Below are 14,876 nucleotides of genomic sequence, written 5' to 3' on the forward strand. Positions count from 1 at the left end.
GGCTGGGAGGGGAAGGGGGCCGCATTTACGTGGGCGGAGGAGTGGCCTGCAGAGGCCACGGCACAGCGGTGGTCAGAGCCCAGGATGGGCTGAGAGCCGCTGGGGCCAGATGAAACGCTCCACACCGGTCAGCACTGACCGTCATGGGCTGCAGAGGACAGCAAGGACAGGCAGGGACCCCCCGGGTTTTCCCACCTGGAAAACAGGAACTGCTCGACTCAACGCTTACGAAGTTTTGTAATGAAAGGGAAACTTCTTTCCTTGTGGAGAACAGCAGTGGAAACCCAATTTCAATTCATGCTGGAGCAACTCTGTGGGGAGGGGATGAGGGATGCTCCCTGGGCCCTGGAACCTTCTCTCCGCCTGTCTACATGCTGGAGCAAAGCCTCCTTACAGCTGCTGGCCACGTTTATTTTTCAAAATGTGGTAAAAGGAAAGCTAAGTCCAGCAGGAGAAAGAGATCTAGATTCTAAGCCATAATTTCGATACAGGACTGCCCCCGCCCCATGGGCTGTCCTGGGTGGTCCCCCAGCCCAGACTCCGTGCTGCGGGGTGCTCTCTCCCCTCAGACCACAGCTCCCCAGGGCCAGGCTCAGGGCCCTGGGGTTTGTGGCCGGGGGCCACCCAGGTCCAACAGTGCAAGCTCAGGCCAGGAGCCTCAGTTCACCGCAGAAGCAATACAGAAGTTGTAATGAACTTTTGCACTTCTTTTCCCACACTAAGTCTTTGCAGTTGGTGTTGCACGCTTAGAGCACATCTGTTTAGACTGGCCACGCCACCAGGTTGGGTGGCCACTGCACCTTATTTACAATCACAGCTGAGCCACCTGATGTCACCCGTGTTTCCCCCCCCCCCGTCCCCGAATCCCGTGCCTTGTGCCGCAACCCCCCCCCACCCCAGCTGGAGCCCCAGGCTGGTCAGAGATTTCTCCCACTCAATCTGCAAACAAAAGTGACACCACGATGGGGGCACCCGGCTGGCTCAGTTGGAAGAGCATGCAACTCTTGAGTTCGAGCCCCACATTAGGTGAAGAGATTACTAAAAAAATGAACCTAAAAAAAAAACAAAACGGGACACCACGATGGGAGGCAAGCGGGAGGACCTGGGGCTCCGCTGGGGGCTCCTCCTTTATTGCACCCCAACCGAAGGCGTGGCTGCAGGGCTGGCCCAGAGAGGTCATGACTGCAATAAACCCAGTTTCTCGACACTTCTGTACAGCCTGAGCTCCAAGCAGGATGGGCTCGAGCAAGACACCCTCCCCATCCGTCTCATCCTGGGCTCCAGGGGGCCTGCTGGAGGCCTCTAAGGGAAGCGGGGTGTGGACTGGTGCACGTGGGCCCTGCCCTTCCAGGGGATGGGGGACAGAGGCCAGAATGCCCAGGAGCTCTCAGAGAAAGTCAAGACACTTGCAGGGTCTGGATGCCCGTCCCGATGCTGGCAGAGCTGGGACCAGGGTCAGGAGGGACAGCATGTGAGAAGTGGCATGGGATAAGACCTTTACACCCCCAGGAGCCGGTTCATTGTAGCAGCAGAACCAAACTACTGGAAATGGTTTTAAGAAGCATCAAGCGAAGTGTCAGGAGATGGTCTGTGGTCCAGTTATCTGTTCATCTAGAAAGTGCTATCGGGGGGCTGCAGGGTGCTGCTGTGGCAAAGGGCCCAGGGCTGTGTGGTCAGGGTACCTCAGACGACAAAACCCCAACTGGAACTTGTGCTGGGGCACCTGCTGACACACTCTGAGCGTCCGGACGGAGCCTGCCTGCAGGCCTGGCAGACAGGGGAGGCAGTCTCTGCTCAGTCCTCAGTTCACAGACGTGGACAGAGCCCTGCCCGAGCAGTACCTGTGTGGCCCGGGGCAGAGGATCCTTAGCCAGCTGTCTGTTCAGAACAGTTCTAACCAGTGCCTGCTTCGTGGCAGAGCTCAGGGGACAGAAGGGACTCTGGAGGCGGGTTCAGAAAACAGCAGCAGATCTCGGCTCCCTGGCCTCCCCACCACAAGGGCCCCTCTTTCTTCTGGTTCTAAACCCAGGATTTGGTGGGCAGGAAGTCCACGCCTCCATCTGTGGTACCTTCAGAAATTTTGTCCTGGTTCAAAAACAACCTGAAGCCGACTTATTACCCCAATTATTAAAATTCAGAAGGGTAAGTTAGGGTAGCAAAATTTTCCTTTCAAAAAACAGTGAAAAACAAAAAAAACCTGTGTCCTACAAATTTTTAATGAGATGTTTTATTCTGAAACAAGCAGGCACACGTGCACTTCTCAGGGGCCATGCAGGCTCCCTGATGGCATCACCTGCAGACAGACCTAGAACCCGTCCAATGATTGGAAGCCCACAGCAACAGCAGCAGATCCCAGTGACAGTCAAGGGTACAAAACGTGAGATCCTTCAAAGGCGGATCTCCCCAAGCCCCTCTCGCCACCCCAAACCCCTGGGTAAATGACCACGTGAGTGGCGGGCACCCCCTCGCTGCCACATCTTGCTTGCAGTATCTGTGTTAGAACAATTTCAGAAAAGGCAGCATGCGGATAATTCCGAAAGCTGCTACGGGAACAGCCGCATCTCCACGAGGCGTGTGAGGTGGTGGCATGATGCCCTCCGGGGGTCTTGGCCAGTGCTGAGTGGAGGCAGACGCGGGCTCTGGCCTCGAGGAGCTCACGGCCAGATGTAAGTGAGCTCCTGGAGGACAGGGAGAGCGGCTGCCAGAGTGGCGGGGGCTCCCAGGCGCATCCTGGGTGCGGGGCCCCACACAGCGCGGCGGTGGGGGCTCCTGGGCACATCCTGGGTGCGGGGTCCCGCAGTGTGGCGGTGAGGGCTCCTGGGGTACAGCTCCTGGATGTGGGGTCCCGCACAGCGCAGCGGTGGGGCCCAGGCACCCCTCATAAGACTTTTAAATGCAGGGAACAGAATACACATGACACGCGGGGCACAAGCAGAAACGGTCATCAGAAGAACACCCACGCTGCACAAACGCATCTGTGCAGGTCTGTGGTGTAACGGGGCATGGGAGCAGAGTATAGCTGATGCTGGGAGATGTCTCCACCCCTCACACGCCAGGAAGGTACCTGTGCCCTCCTCACGTGTTGCCAATGCCACCGCGGTCTGCCAACGCTCACAGTGGAAACATCAAATGTCAGTAGAGACCATGAAAATAGTGTTTCATTAATCCAGGTTCCAAATCCCCGGGTCTGTGAGCCGTGGTTAAGAACATAACCACAACCTGAGCTTGACTGCCCAGCCTGCAGGTCCCCCCACGCCCTGGGAGTGCCAACCTCCTTCCCCACCCATCTCTTGCCACCTAACCCACATGGCCTCGGAAGGTAATGATAGAAACACACACCCAGAGGCGCCTGGGGGGCTCAGATGGTTAAGTGTCTGACTTCAGCTCAGGTCATGATCTCATGGTTCGTTGGCTCAAGCCCTGCATTGGGCTCTGTGCTGACCACTCAGGCCTGGAGCCTGTTTCAGATTCTGTGTCTCCTTCTCTCTCTGCCTCTCCCCTGCTCACACTGTCTCTCTCTCTCTCAGAAATAAATTACAAAAAAGAAAAACACACCCAGGGACGCACATTAAAGAACAGACTCCAGGATCCCAAGGGAGCTGACCTCCTGGTTTTCAGAAATGAGGAATTTGAGAGGTGAAGTCTTGTCCACAGTCACTGGTGGGAGGCGGGCAGGGACAGTGGCCCTTGGAGGACAGGCCAGTGCTCCGGGGAGGGTCTCCCACACAGACGTTCTTCAAAGCCATGGCTGGGCTGTGAGTGGGACCTGCCTCCCACTCCAGGGTTCCGGTCCCCGGCGCCACCCCAGAGCCAGGCGGCCAGCAGGGGTGAGGGGCACTGGGTGGCCAGCCTGAGTTTCAGAAGCACTAGACTTGATTTTCACTCTGGCTACTCCTTTTTTATGTTTATTTTGAGAAAGAGAGAGAGACACACACAGAATCCAAAGCAGGCTCCAGGCTCTGAGCTGTCAGCACAGAGACCGAGGGGGGGCTCGAACTCGTGAACCATGAGGTCATGACCTGAGGTGAAGTTGGACTCTTAACCGACTGAGCCACCCGGCCCCCCAGGTGATTCTACGAACCCCAGGACAGAAACTGAGTTTGTAGTACGGGCGGAGTGTGAAGCTTGATGGAAAGCCCAAAGATACACAGGTACAGGGTCGGGGGCTGGAGGGAGGGAGAGGACGAGCCCCACAAAACCTCATTTCGTCCCTCAGAGCTTCAGCCTAGACGGCGTCAGGACAGCACAACTTTCTCAAGGCTGTGCCAGGACCAACCTCCTCTGGAAACAGGGTGGTCCCGAGCCAGCGAGGAGCGCCCCTGCCCGGGCCCCCTGCACTGTCAAGGCTGGGGTGAGCAACACGATCCAGCCTGCTGTCTGCAGTTTGACACTGGGTGTCACATGGTGCTTGGCTGGTCCCCCTGCCTGGGGATGGGGGAACCCCCAACCTGAGACAGGATCTTTACAGGATCAGATTAGGTTTCTGGAGGCAAAGTCCTCTGACACTCAAGTCTCTCTTTTATTTAGGACACATTCACCCTTTCACAGTTGGCCTGTCCGGCCACCCAAAGTTGGCACGTCCAGCATGACCTTGGAAGGCCTGCTCTCGAGTGGAGGGAGACACATGGACGGACAGAAAGAGCAGAAGGCTAGGCTTTTAGTGGAGGGGGGAAGTGGAGAAACCTCCCAGGTTCCTGTCCACGAGGGAAGGAAGTGTGCAGGTGGTGCCCATGGGCTGGGTGACCGATGAGGACAGTCACCTGGCAGACACCGGTGACCCCTTCACCCCGCAGCAGGCAGTGGTGCCCAGCACGTGTGGTGGGAGGCTCGGTGTGGAACCCGGTCAGGTTCAGCACCGGCTCCACCCGGGCACCACCTGGGACTGTCATCCAGGGCAAAGCGCAGGTGCCTCAGGGGACACAAAGAGCAACCCTGCTCTCAAGGTGCTGGGGGGTGGAGGGGACAGGGGACGACATGTGAACAGGCTGAGCTTTGGCTGCAGCCCTGCCTGAGCGCACAGGCAGCACGACAGGAAAGGTGCAGGAAGGCTGAGCTGACTCGAGCCATGGGAGAAGGGGACGGGGACCAGGGGGACACTGACTCCAGAGGCAGGCGGGGCAGGCTAGGGGAGGAGGGAGGGGACTGGGCTTGGGCACAATTCATAGGACACGCACTGAGAGGTCAACCGTGGGTGTCCGCACAGGCCAGGAGAGGCTCAGGGACAGTGTCCAGTGTCCATGATAGGACGCATGGAAGAAGAGGGCGCAGGGACAGGAAGATCATCACGTCCATGGGGAACAGAGCTGGTAAGAGCCCCCCCATCCCAGCACCCTAGTTTCTGTTTCTGGGGACTCCCTGCTGAGCCGAGGGTCCCCGCCTGGTCCAGCACACAGGGTCTTAGGGCCTTCTGAGAGAGGCAGGGTTGCCAGAGAGGCTGTGAGGGCCCCTCCTTTCGAGGCCTCCCTCTGGCCTGACACAAGACCTGGCACTGGGCTAGGCAGACCACCCAGCACGTCACAGCCACACACAGAAGGCTTGGCCTCCACCACTGTAAGAGGAAACGGTTAACTGATCACCAAAGGTAGGGACCTGACCAGGTCTCCTGACTCCAAAGTGGGTCTTCCTGGACTGCAGACCCCAAGGGCCACCCCTGCTGCCAGTCCTCGCTGCCTGGGCTGACTCTGCCTGCACGGGACGGGGGGCGGGGAAGAAGGAAATGACACAGAGGCACAGGCCCTGGCTTGCTCACCCTCCACGGGCTGGGTCATCTCCGAGGCCTGCCCAACAGATGGGGTTCTAACATCGTTTCCTCTGTTATTAGTAGGCCAGCACAGGTGTGGGGCCCCGCTGCACGGTGCATGGTCCACAGCCTAACTCCACAGCCTAACTCGGAATGTCAGTTACGGCTTCCAGGCCTGAGATTGGAAGGCAAAGGTCACATGCTCAGTCACACCCGGGTTCACAGCAGGCTGCTGAGCCCGTCGCCCCAGCCACACCCACCCCCTTCCTAGTAAACTCCACATCTATTTGCCTTCCTCCCATTTCCGGAAACGTGTGACCAGCCAGAAATGGAAGGCTGCACTTGCAATGTAATCTGGAAATGCCACTTTGGCAGGCTGATGGCCAGCACGCAGAGCCAGGTGGGGCACGAAGCACAGGAGCTGTGAATGAGTCTAAAAATAACGTTTAATACAAAAAACGTGGTTCTCAACAACTTCCAAAAAGTCAGCTGACCTGGGTTCCTAACTGGGCAGTGCTCACCAGGTAACCAGGCTGAAGCTCCTACCCCTACAGCCCCGGGGAATGCTCAACGTCTCCCCCCCTCAGGGGAGGAGCCAGAGCACCCGAGGGACAGAGGGGAACACAGGCTCAGGGGCTGCTCTCTGAGGGACAGGGCCCCGCCCAAGCCTTGCTGGATGGTGCCTTTGGAAAGCACTCTTCCTCAGGCGCTTTTGTGCCTGAGGAAGGGGAAATGCCCTTGCCTTTGGGTATAGAGTGAACACAACTAAATCCTCAGCTAGGGGTCCCTCACCTTCCTGCCGGGTGGGCTGGGCAGGACCTGCAAATGCTGAGAGACAGGAAAAACCGACACTGCCTGACTGGCTCCAAGATGAACCAGCAAAATCAAAACAATCGCTCATGGGATGGATACAGTGGATAATTAAGTCAACTCCATCAATTGTTCAATATAACTTTCAAAATGATTCCATAGCATTTGGAAACCATGCGTAGTTTTTCTCACCTTGCCAGAATTCCTGAGCGTGCAGTCAAAATTCAGTTTGCCAGATAATGAGTCACAGCAGATAACTTCACAAGCAAAATGGTGACACCCTGGCAGATCCGCCCCCCCAACAATGACATGTGCTACCCGTGGGTGGGATTTGCTAAGGTAACACCTATTTGGGCTACACAAGCCTGGAGCATCTGCACCAAGCAAAGGACAACACCCGCCCCAGGAAAAGAAAGAGTAACGACAGGCCGGTCCCGTGGTGCACAGCAGGGACTTGGTTTACACACCCCCTGGTTTCGCTGAGAAACACGCTGGGAGGCAGGGAACTCGCATGGCGTAACACGGCCCGGGGATCCGGCTAGAACCTGGGGTTCTGAACCAGTAAATGGAGGGTCTGCGAGCCCCGGGGGCCTTCCCCAGGGAAGTGTTAAGAGCACAGCTCAGAGACCCCTCACGCCCTCCTCCCCAGTGCAGGACGCAGTTCGGAGCCCCTCCCCTCTGGTGCAAGTCACAGCTCGGGGCCCCTCCCCTCTGGTGCAAGTCACAGCTCGGGGCCCCTCCTCTCTGGTGCAGGACTCCGATTGGAGCCCCCCACGAGCTCCCCCTGGTGCGGGACTCAGCTCGGAAGCCCCCATAACCTCCCCTCCCGGTGCAGGACACAGCAGAGTCCTCCACGACCTCCTTCCGCTGCAGGACATAGCTCGGATCCCGACCCCCACGACCCACTCCCCAGTGCAGGACACAACTCGGGCCCCCAGCCTCAGGACGCTGATGCTGGGGAGCAGGGCGCTCCAGGGCCCCCTGGGCGATGCGACTGCGGCAGCAGCAAGGGCCCACCCGCGCCCGACCCCGTGGGGGAAGGGCGCCCCGTCTTAACGGGCTCGGGGTCTCCCTGGCCCCGGACCCCGCGGCACCCCCACCGGGACACGCCCTGCCCCCTGCATGCTCGTGCAGGGCGAGCTCACCCCATATTCCCTCCCCGAGCCCCGTTCCCGGGCTCGGCGCACTGACCTCCGCGTCCCGGGCCGTCAGTGTGCCCGGGGCCGCCCGGCCGCAGCACCCGTGCACTGCGCATGTCAGGCCGGCCCGGCTCGGCTGGAACCGGATCCAGCCGGCCGGGCGGTGACGCAAGCGCGGGGGCTCTTGGCTTGTGGGCGGGGCTCGAGGGCCGGCCGCTGCACGTGGGCGGGGACCCCATCCCTGGTCCAAGTCAGGGAAGTAGGCTGGGGAGGCTAGACCCGGGAGGCGAGGCGAGGCCCGCGCAGGCTCCCGGGTGGACGAGGTTGTCGCCAGGAGGAATGGAGACTCGGGACAACTTCTCCGTGCGCACGGCACCACCAGGTGGCAGACACAGGGCCCAGGCCCGGAGGCCTGCCCGGTAACAGGTCCTGCCCCGCTCCCCGCCCGTACCCCCCCCCCGACAGTGGGGGCAGGAAAAGCACAGCTGAGGCGCACCGGGGCCTCCCGGCTTCTCTGTCCGTCACACGGACGCACGTCCGGCTGGCAGACTCGGGGCCCGCGTACTGGCCTCATTCCCACCCTTGGGCTCTGTGAACCAGGCCTGCTGTCTCCTCCCTAGGTCCTTTGCATACACTCTTCCCTTTGCCTGGAGCCTCTTGACTAGCTCCCCCATCATCCTCAGAGTCAGGAAAACCTGTGCTTGACCTATTGAGCACCTGCTGAGCTGTTGGGAGGGTCCCCACAGCACATGAGCTCCACGATGGTGGGTTGTGTCTGCTCACACCACACGATACTGCCCAGCAACACGCCAGTGTTCAACCAAGGCTCGCTAGCTAAACAAATGTGTCACAAAGTCTTCCCCTCACCACATGAACACCCTACATCTCTTCTCAAGCTTGCTTCCCTCCAGTGAGACTGCAAGCGAATCTTCTGGTACAAGAGGAAACCACACGTGGGCCTGTCAGAGGCTCTGTGGCAGGGGCTGTTGGGGGAGGGGAGGGATTCTCACTGACCTATCTGGCAAAGGTCGGAGGCCAGGGGTCCCAGGACACTCTGTACTCTGGCCTCTGACTCTTCACTTCCCCACCCCACTGCATGCTGGCTGGCGGGCGTGGACGTCCTAGCCGCCCAGCCCCATAGGGATCCCCAGGGACCTGGAGCCAAGTTGGAATCTCTCTGGGCTTTCCCTCTGGGTCATTTCGCTGCGACCACGGCTGCTCCACACAGAGGCTTGCTCAACAGCAGCAATGGGGCGGGCGCCCGGGCAAAGCAGGGGCCTGCGCGGCAGCTCTATGCTGCCTGTGACCTCGGCCTCTGTGCTAGGTGTTTTTCCACCTTGGCTGTCTTACTTCATCCCTGGGATGCAGGCATCAGCATTCCCACTTTACAGGTAAGGAAACTGAGAAGTGGAAATGGTTTTTTAAAAGTTTCTGAGATTGCCGGTTTCCTGGAATGGACCCCACTGTGGGACCTGAGTCCTAGAGGCCCCACGTGCTGTTTTCTGGTGCATTCCAGTGTCACTACACAGTCTTCAGGGCCCTCTGACGGATGGCTTTCCTCACATGAGTCTGCTTCTGGTGACTCAAGAGCAGCCCTGGAGACTGGGGTGGGAAGGGGCGGGGCCGGTCTGGCAATAGGGACAGTGGCCCCAGCCCAGCTCACCCACCACTGCCCTGTGCCCACACTTCATGGCTGAGGAACCTGGTCTCAGTGGGGACGTGAAACATGCCAGGGCTGCGCACCCGCGACAGCATCCCTTCCAGGCCTGCATGGTGCGCTCTGTCCCCCCAGGGGCACACACACAGGCCTGGGCACTGGGCCTGTGGGGCTCTACCCCAAGCAGGTGCTGCCAAGCCTCACCCCAGCTGTCTGGCCCTGGGCTCACCCAAGGTCAGCAGGCACGTGGCCACTGTCTGCGTGCCTGGGTTCCCGTGGGCCCTTGTATGCCAGAGGACTCCTGCGGACAAGGTCCAGCTGTTGGAGGGAGCAGGAGCCCCCCTGCCGTGTGGGCCTGGCACCAGCTCCTCCACCCTGAGGGACCCTGGCACAACTTGGCTCCTGGTTAGGAGGAGGGTTCGTGAGGCAACGTCCTCATGCTAAATCCTCCTCTGACTGCTAACTGTGCTGTGGGTACAAAACAGACACAAATGCCTGCAGCCACAGACCAAATGTCTGTTTCCCCCCAATCTCGTATGTTTGAACCTTAACCCCTGGTGCGATGGTAGTTGGAGGTGGGGCCCTGGGGAGGTGCACAAGGGAGGGGACCAGTGCTTTACAAAAGAGATGCCGAGAGCTCCCTCACCCCTTCCACTGCAGGGACACGGCCAGGACATGGCCCCCAAGACCGAGGAGGCGGTCTTCGCCAGAACCGGACCCGAAGGTGAGAGCATAGCCCTCTGGACATCTGGGACAGCCTCCCAGAGTTGGTCTGGGCAGGGGTGCAGTGAGCACACCAGTCCCGGGGAGGGGCCAGAGGTCTCCACGAGGCACAGGAGAAGCTGGCGGGCTTGGGGCACAGGGGGAGTGGAATGCAGAGCAGCCCCACCCAGCTGGGGTTCTAGAAATGAGTTCTCCCCAAACCTTCCCCCAGAGACAATGGGAATGAGCCTTCAAAACTGGGGTGCTAGGCCCGCCAAGACCATGTCGATGATCGTGAGTCCCTGAGGAGAGAATAAACATGTCCACCATAGACATTACTAACCAGCGGGCTCTGTGGATCAGCAGGCCCAGTGTCCCAGGCATGGCGCCTCCTAGAGAGCTAATCCTTAGAGAAAACCCCAGGAAGTGCTCACGAGGCTTGAACACCATCCCCCCACCCCCAGATCCAGGCTGGCACCTGCCCCCACTGAACCTCCAAGGGCAGGCCCAGCACGGACACTGTGTCTGGTGGGCAGAAACCGTGTGGCAGGGCGGGGAGGGGTAGGTCCCAGGTGAAGAGGGTCTGCTGTCAGCCACAAGCCAGAGGAAGCTAAGCCAAGTACCGCCCAGGGCCTTCTGGGGAGCTCCTCCCTTCCTTCCCCTCCCCGGCAGGGGGCAGGGCTGTGGCAGCTGAGGGCCTTGTGAAGTGGCCCCCTCCCCCCAGGTCTCCCGCTGCAGAGCCCCATGTCCAGGCCCCAGTGGTGTTTCGGTGGAATTCCATTAACTGCTGGACCATACCACCTCCACGCACAGGAGAGGAGGGGTCACTACCCAAGGTGACCATGAAGCCAGTACTGCCCTGACACCAAAACCAGGCAAAAACAGCACAGACCAAAATCCTTCATAAATACATGTGCAAAGATTCTAATCAACAACACAGGAAATGAATCACAACCGAGTGCGGCTTCTTCAGTAAGGGACGTGAGGCCGATTGAACATTCAAGAACCAATCCACAGAACCCATGCTATCCACAAGCTAGGGCGAAACGTCACACGAGCTTACTGAGTGACCCAGGAGAAGCGTCTGACAAAATTCAAATGGCATTTGTGATCTAAATCCTCAGAAAACTACTCATAGCGGGGAGTTCTGTCCACTTGATAAATAACATCCACATCCCTCGCCTTCCCCATCGGACCAGGACCAAGGCGCAGAGACGCACTGCCCGCCGCTAGATCCAGCCAGCACGACAGAGCAGGAAAAGGGAATCAAAGGCAAGCAGATTGGAAAAGAAGACACAACTGACTGTATCTGTAGATGGCATGGTGGTTGACTCATAAGATCCCAAGGAGCCTACAGGATAATTGCAAGAACTCCTGAATTCCGCAAGATTGCGGGACATGAGAGCAACATGCAGAAGTCACCATGCTTCCATGGCTTAGCAACAAATGCACAGACTCAAACTTAAAATGCAATACTACTTACCAGGCTTCCAAATAACACACTCGGTTGCAAACCCAATAAAACGTGTACAGGTCTGTGTGCCGGAAACCAAAAAGGAAATAAGAGAAGATCTAAATAAATGGAGACACGCTGTGTTCACAGACTGGACACGGCGCAGTAAAGAAGTCTGTTCTTCACGAGATGAGACCCTGCTTCCGTGCAAAACCCAGCAAGACTTTTCATGCAGATACACAAAATTATTCAAGAATTTATATGGAAAAGAGAAGGAATATTTAGAAAAGGCATATTTAGAACAATTTTGGAAAAGGAAAATAAAGTAGGAGAGTCGCTCTATTCAATTTCCACAATTATCATACGGTTGCTGTCATTACGACAGTGCAGTGCTGACAGAGGGACAGACAGACGAGTGAAAAGGAAAGACTACAGAACCCTAGTCTATCTCGTCTGCACTCTGAATTTTGATGAAGCTGTAAAGGTGATTCATTGGGGGAAAGAGAGTCTTTTCAACAAATGGTAGCGGATGTTCATAGACAAAAAATCAGCCTTGAACCATGGAAGATGAGCAGATGGCGAATGCCTCACATTGCATTTCACATGCGCCTGTCAGGAGGGTCCACTGCACAGCCCACAACACTGTTGCAGCCAGACCCCGGGAGGATGCGGAGCAGCGAGAACCTTGGGCCCAAAGCCGGGCAGCCACTTTGCAGGACAGCTTGGCAGTTTGTTACAATATGCACATATTCTCACCCTACGAACTGGTAATCGTGCTCCTTGGTTTTTACCCAAAGGGACTGCAAAGTTGTGTGCACACCAGACCCTGCACCCAGATGTTTCCGGCAGCTGTATTCACAACTGCCAAGTCTGGAAACAACATGCTCCTCAGTAGGTGAGGGTGTCAGCGGACTACTGGGGACCGTCCAGGCAGAGGAGGGCCACACGGCATTGGAAACCAGCAAGCTGTCAGGCACGAAGAGACACAGCTGGACCTTCAATGTGCGTTACTATGTAGAGGAAGCCAGTCTGAAAAGGCTTCGTACGGAATGACTCCAACTCTATGATGTTCTGGAAAAGGGGAAATTATGAAGACAGGAAAGGACGGGTAGGTGCTGCAGGTCACATGGGTGGAGAAGAGGGGTGAACAGGCAGACCACGCAGAATTTTCTAGCAGTGAGACCACTGTGCAGGGTGCTGTCATGATGGAAATCTGTCCTCGACGTAAGCAAATAACCCAATTAGAAAAAGGGAAAGAGACTCGGAGACTTGTCACCAAAGGGATACGGACGGCAAAGCACAGGAAGTGATACGTGGTGTCACCGGGCTTCGGGGCAAAGCGTCAGAGCACGGGGAGGGTACTCCACCCCCACGACGGTGCTCGAACTGCCAGCAACAAGGCCCAGTGTGGACCTTGCACACAGCTGGTGGGAACGCAGAGCTGCTACAGTCACCCTGGAGACCAGTTTGATTGGTCCTTTTTTTTTTTCCCTAATTAAAAGAAACTTTTTTAAATGTTTATTTATTTTTGATAGAGGCAGAGAAAGTGAGAGCAAGGTAGGGGCAGAGAGAGAGGGAGACACAGGCTCTAGGCCCCAAGCTGTCAGGACAGAGCCTGACGCAGGGCTCGAACCCACAAATGGTGAGATTGTGACCTGAGCTCAAGTCAGATGGTTGACCCAAAGAGCCACCCAGGCGCCCCTTGGCTGGTTCTTAAACTGCACGAGTGTGAACTGTACAGCCCACCAATCGAGATACAAAAAGCCATGTCCACAAACCACGTCACAACTGCTCAGCAGCTTTACCTGGAATAGCGCCAAACTGGCCTCTGAACGCACGGCCAAGCACAGGCTGGCACCTCCACACCGTGGACTGGACTGCCACTCGGAAGTAAAAAGGACAGTCCCTTGATGGACAGTGACGACTCGAATGTCAGGATGTTAGGATTGGTGAAAAGAGCCAGTCCCCCAGGGACACACGCCGTGTGGCTCCATCTACGTAACATCCTCAGAGCAGATGCGAGGTTGCCAGGAGGAGGGAGGTGGTGTGGCTGTCAGGGGCAGCGGGGGGGTTGGAGGGGGGGCGTTTGGTGTCTGGATCAGGTGGTGGACGTGGGACACACAATGTTTTGTGCAGTTGTGTGGAAGGTAACTATCAGGGCAAAGTAGGTGAAAGGCGCCAGGGACTGCTCCCTGCTATTTTTGCAACTTCCTGGGAATCTATAATTGTTTGAAAAGCTAAAAGAGAGAGAGAGAGAACACTCCAGAACAGAAACAGAACCTAAAAAAGCCACTTCTGTGCCTCCGGTCTGGAGGGACTGGGTGTGGCTTGGCCAAGCAGTCCCCACAGGAGCGCGTTATCTGCCAGAACAGAAGGAGCGAGGGGACCCCGCCTTGCTCAGGGCCCACCTGGCTCCAGGCCTGGGCGAGAGCCCCCCAGCCCCCCACGTGCACAGGCTTTTCTGTTACAAGGGGACCAAACAGGCTTGGATGGACTGCACTGTGGGGAGCAAGCAGGACAGTCACCCAGCCTTTTCGGAAGCCCCAGGCCTGGTGGTGGCGGGGGGCGGGGGGGGCGGCGGGGTGCTGGGGTGCTTTGCTCTTGTGCAAACGGCAGCCCTCTGGCTTCGGTGCTCCCGGCTTTTTGGGCAGAAGACAGCAGGCGGAGCCCCAGGGGCAGGTGGGTGCACTCCTAGGTGGGAGGGGGTGCATGGAGCTGACACCCAGTGCGTGCTGTTCAAAGTGTGCCCACGCCTGTTCTGTGCAGGAAGCGCTTCCGTACGCACTATTTTTAACGCTGATGAAAGGCTTGTAAGGACAGAAAGCAAACAGCCAGCCTCAAGACTGCTCGGTGCCCACTGACTCCCACAGGGGCTCAGCACCGCGGCCTGCACACCCCCTGGGGCCCTTCCGGGCCGAGGCTGGGCCGTGGGTGGCAGGGCGCCATTCGAGGTCTGGGGTCCCAGCAAGACCCACAGGGACCTACGAGCCCAAGGAGCTGCGCCCAGGCTGGGGAGCAGTGGCGCGTCGTTCTCTTTCTCCGCCCCCCCCCCCACTTTTGGAAATTCTACCGGAGATTCAAACACACACAGAGGTTCGTATGTTGAGTCCTCACACCTCCCCCTCCTGCCCTCGGCTCGGGTGACCATGAGGCAAAGCCCGGGCATTCCATCCAGCCCTGGCAAGGACCGCTGACCCGTAAGCACAGAGCCCCATCGCGCCCCGGGGCAAATGAGCGAGGAGCCTCCAGAATTCCCACTTTGGCCTCCTCCAGGGGACTCCTGTCCTGAGCAGTCCCCCCTACCCCCTTCTTTCTATTCTCACACCTGCTTGGGGTCACCACGGTTTGCCTCTGCTAACTGCAGTTCCTCTGCCG

At 57.9% G+C, this 14,876-nt stretch overlaps 1 protein-coding gene across 1 annotated transcript in view; it reads right to left on the minus strand.

Annotated features, from left to right (window-relative positions):
* CUNH7orf50 (chromosome unknown C7orf50 homolog) overlaps nucleotides 1–14,876 on the minus strand; it is a 110,620-nt gene that overhangs the window by 18,494 nt on the left and 77,250 nt on the right. The window lies entirely within an intron of this gene.

Source organism: Hyaena hyaena, unplaced genomic scaffold (genome assembly GCF_003009895.1).
Source record: "Hyaena hyaena isolate Hyena2069 unplaced genomic scaffold, ASM300989v1 scaffold_20, whole genome shotgun sequence".
In the NCBI taxonomy this organism is placed as follows: domain Eukaryota; kingdom Metazoa; phylum Chordata; class Mammalia; order Carnivora; family Hyaenidae; genus Hyaena; species Hyaena hyaena.